Genomic DNA, 4,833 nt, shown 5'->3' on the forward strand with positions numbered 1-4,833 from the left:
TTTGTTTGGTTAGAGTTACCCCAAGATATTTTATATTATTTGTGGCTGTTGGGAAGGGACTTATTTCCCTATTTTCTTTCTCAGTCTGTTTATCATTTGTATAAAGGAAGGCTACTGATTTGTTTGAGTTAATTTTATATGCAGCCACTTTCCTGGAGTTGTTTATCAGCTGTAGAAGTTCTCTGGTAGAATTTTTGGGGTTGCTTATGTTTACTATCATATTATCTGCAGATGCTGATACATTGACTTCTTCTTTGCCAATTTGTATCCTTTTGATCTCCTTTTGTTATCTTATTGCTCTAGCTAGAACTTATGATGTGCTTACAGGCAGGAGCCTGGCATGGCTGCCCTTCTAGAGGCCCAACAGGCAGCTGAGTCAGATGCAGATACTTACACCCAACCAATGGATGTACTTTATAAATTACAAAATAGTAATGGTTATGTTCAATTATATGTGAGATAAAATAGCCTTTTAATTGGACAGAAAGGGGGAAATGTTGTGGATAGCCCTAGGGCTAATTATATTTGATGTTAATTCTGTTCTCCTGGGAGTAGCTGCAAACAAGGAATGAGTCAGCACTCAGGTGTCTTCCTGTAAACCTGCTTGCCACCTTAATTTGTAAAATAAAGAAGAGCTGATGACTGGGCAGATAAAAGGGAAGGTGGAGCAAAAGGCTGGGAGAGAGGAGAAAATGGAAGAGGGAAAGGATACAGAGGAGGAGGAAGAAGAAGAAAAGCAGAGCAAAACCACATGGCCTGGAGAAACTGCAGGTTATAAGGGGTCTCATAAATGTGGAAGATGGTAGTGTAGCAGTAGATCTGCCCAATCTAAGTGCACAGCATGTATTCATATTAACTGAGTTGTGTTTTCATTGCCGGGACATATTTGGGTTGGAGATTTACCACAACAGGGGGAGTGGTGGGGGTAGGGCAGGAGGAATGGGATGAGGAACTGTTGGAGGGTGGGCCAAGAGGGGGATAACAACTGGACTGTAAAAAAAGATATAGTAATAATAGTAGTAGTGATGATGATAATAATAATAATAATAATAAATATGCAGCAGTGTGGAGTAGGAAACAGGGGAAAACACTAGAAAATCCTAGACACCAGGGATGTGGGAGGCTCCTAATGGAATGACATTAACCAAAACACCCAACAGTGAGGAGATGGAACCTGAAGAGACCAAATCCAGTAGATAAACATGGCCCATAGTTGAGGGATGGGGCCACCCACCCATCTTAAAATATTTAACCCAGAATTGTTCCTGTCTAAAGAAAATGCAGGGACAAAAAATGCAGCAGAGACTGAAGGAAAGGCCATCCAGAGACCACCCCACCCTGGGAACCATCATATGTGCAGACACCAAGCTCCGACACTATTGCTGATGCTAAGATATGTGTGCAGACACTAACCTGGCATGGCTGTCCTCTAAGAAGTTCTGTCACCACCTGACTGAAACAGAAGCAGATACTTACAGCCAACAATTGGATTGAGGTTGGGAACCCAGTTGAAAGAGAGGCGTGACTGAAGGAGCTGACGGGGACGGCAACCCCATAGAAAGAACAACTGTATCAACTAACCAGAACCCCCAGAGCTACAAGGGACTAAGCCACCAACCAAAGAGCATACATGGGTTGGTCAATGTACCCTGCAATATATATCTACCAGGCTTTGTCTGGCCTCTGTGGGAGGCAGTGTGCTTGATCCTGAGGCTTGATGCCCCAGAGAAGAGGGATGCTAGAAGGGTGAGGTAGGAGTGGGTGGGTGGATGGGAGAGAACCCTGTTAGAGGTGAAGGGGAGGCAGATATGGTGAGTATCTTATGGAAGGAATACCAGGAAGTAGGACATCATTTGAAATGTAAATAAATAATACTACATAGATAGATAGATAGATAGATAAAATTATGCTACAAATTTAGCTTGTTGACCCCAAAGTTTAGCTCTGTCTTTCGTGAACTGTGTACAAGTGCAATCTAATTGCACTTCGGGAAATTCAGGAGTCAAAACCCTGTGGCTTTTCTCTTTTTTTCTTTTCTCAAAATGAGACACTGGCAGTTCATTTCCAGTCATTTCCATCAGTTTCTGATCCATGAAAGTGGAAGTATGCTCCAACAGTGCTTACAAGGAGGCATTATTATCCTCCTGCCCCCACTACCCAGTTCTCATTTACCTTCTGGATGCTTCCCAGAATTTCTGAGGTAGGTGAAGTGGGGAGGGGCAAGATGGGTCTCATTCTCAAAAGCTGTGGCTCATGAGTAGTGGAATGAAATATTGAACGTCCTTCTGAGACTGGAAGAAATCTTTAGGATCCTCTAGTCTGCCTTCCTTCTGTCCCAGTAATGGTTGGTAAAAAGTCCCCTGATGAGGTGGGGAAGCCACAAGACTAACCCAGGAAGGAGCCCTGCTGTGTCGCTGCTCTGGGAGCTTCCTTGAACAGTTCGATGCACATCCACAAGATTTTTGCATTAGTTAGAGATAACATGAGATGTCAGGTCACTCAAAGTCTGGAGCTGTGTCTCAGCTTTGCCTTCCCTGACTAAGAAAATCAAAGCACTCCCTAAAATAAAAGGCCGATTGATCCCATGTTTACTGTTCTGCTAAACAGATGATCACATGTCTTGTCTTTAGGTTTCTGCAAGTAAAATAGCTCATAATGAAGTATGTTACTCCCTTAGAATTCTAACAATGTTATTTAGGTTACTATTTTAAATTCTAAATTTCAGGATGAAAAGGCCAACAGCTCACCTTAAGTTTGTCACTCTTGATTTCCCTGTAATTCAGATTGCTCTCTCTCATGGTATCCAGGGTTTTTCCTGCTACTTTCCATTAAATATAAAAGGCTACTGCATGTATTTTTCTCTAAGCAAGGCACAAGCTCAGAGAGGCATAGTTATTTCTTTACTATACTCAGATAGAAGAGATTCTTTAATCTTATTTGATTTAATCAAATTTATTGATTTTGTACCATCCTGTTGCTTTTTGAAATATTCTCTTTGAATCCTCAAGGCACATTCTCTGGCCAGAGAAATATACACAAATAAAAGTTAGCATGCTGTCCTGCCAAGGGTTCCCACTCAAGTACAACCAAAGGAGGATAGAGCAGAGGCTGAGAACATATAACATACAAGTTTGTGAAGAATTAATAAACCCAATTTTAGATAGATAAAAATTTCATCACTAAAACCTGCTTAGTAAAAATTCTAAGTCTAAAAACTAATGAGACAGACTTTATTTACAATATTGTGTTTTACCTATTATAATACTAAAAATTGGAAATAATAAATCCATGGAATTGAAAGAAGGTAGTGGGAGAAAGAGAAATGTGGAGGGGCGTGAAAGATTGAGAAAGAATAATAAAGACCACCTTTTGGCTCTCCGGTCTGCACCATGGCGGTTGGCAAGAACAAGCGCCTGACAAAAGGTTGGGCAAGAAGGGAGCTAAGAAGAAAGTGGTCGATCCATTTTTTTTTTCCCTAAGAAAGACTGGTACGATGTGAAAGCCCCAGCTATGTTCAATATTAGGGACATCGAGAAGAGGCTAGTCACGAAGACTCAAGGAACCAAAATTGCCTCTGATAGCCTCAAAGGTCGTGTGTTTGAAGTGAGACTTGCAGATCTACAGAATGATGAAGTTGCATTTAGAAAATTCAAGCTAATCACCGAGGACGTTCAGGGCAAAAACTGTCTGACTAACTTCCATGGTATGGATCTTACCCGGGACAAAATGTGCTCCATGGTCAAGAAGTGGCAGACCATGATTGAAGCTCACGGTGATGTCAAGACGACAGATGGGTATTTGCTCCAACTTTTCTGTGTTGGCTTCAATAAGAAACGCAACAACCAGATAAGAAAGACATCCTATGCCCAGCACCAACAAGTCCGCCAGATCCAGAAGAAGATGATGGAAATCATGACCCGAGAGGTGCAGACCAATTACTTGAAGGAAGTAGTTAATAAACCGATTCCAGACAGCATTGGGAAAGACAGAAAAGGCTTGCCAGTCCATTTATCCTCTTCATGATGTCTTTGTTAGAAAAGTAAAAGTGCTGAAGAAACCCAAGTTTGAACTGGGCAAGCTCATGGAGCAGTATGGGGAAGGTGGCAGCTCTGGCAAAGCAGCTGGAGACAAGACGGGTGCTAAGGTTGGGCAAGCTGATGGATATGGACCACCAGTCCAAGAATCAGTGTAAAATTCAGATTTTTAATAGTAACAAATAAAAAGACCTATTTGTGGGGAAAAAAAGAATAATAAAGACCATTTGGAAATGAACTCATGATCATTTAATTAATTAAACTATCCAGACATGTCAAGGAGGTCATTAAGAAATAAGTTCAAGATGTAAAACTATGATAAATACAAAGATCAACAAATGAAGTCTAACTCTACACTAAAGATAATCAGAAGAACAAAGGAAGCACTAGGGAGGAATTTACAATGAAGATTCCTTAAGGAACTATCCACAAACTATAGCCCATGTGATCCCATCCTGATACAAAGCAGGGCTCAAGAGCACCCAGCCAAGGCTGCTACTGAAAGCACTGAATGTCTGAATAGCACAGGTCCCATTGTAAGTTGTGGCAGGGAAGCCACTGTGTGAAGGATGTCATTATGCAGGGTGTTAATTAGGAAGGGTTCCTCGATTGGTATCTGTGAAATGGATAGCAAGCAGGCAGCACTGAGAGGGTCGAGGTTATCTGCTGTAAAGTCTCAGCAAGCACTTTGGGAATAGTACTGATGAAGAAAACTTGGCCTTTATATCTTTCCTTTAGTCATTGTTAGCAAACTTCTTCTAAAGGGGGTGTACTGGCTAGTTTTGTGTCAACTTGACAC

General features: G+C 41.4%; 1 pseudogene; it reads left to right on the forward strand.

Moving 5' to 3' along the window:
* Positions 1–3,389: 3,389 nt before the first annotated feature.
* Positions 3,390–4,192, forward strand: LOC110290152 (small ribosomal subunit protein eS1 pseudogene; annotated as a pseudogene).
* The last annotated feature ends 641 nt before the right edge of the window (positions 4,193–4,833 follow it).

The sequence above is a fragment of the Mus caroli genome, unplaced genomic scaffold, assembly GCF_978045245.1.
Source record: "Mus caroli unplaced genomic scaffold, Mus_caroli_1 scaffold_2, whole genome shotgun sequence".
NCBI lineage: Eukaryota > Metazoa > Chordata > Mammalia > Rodentia > Muridae > Mus > Mus caroli.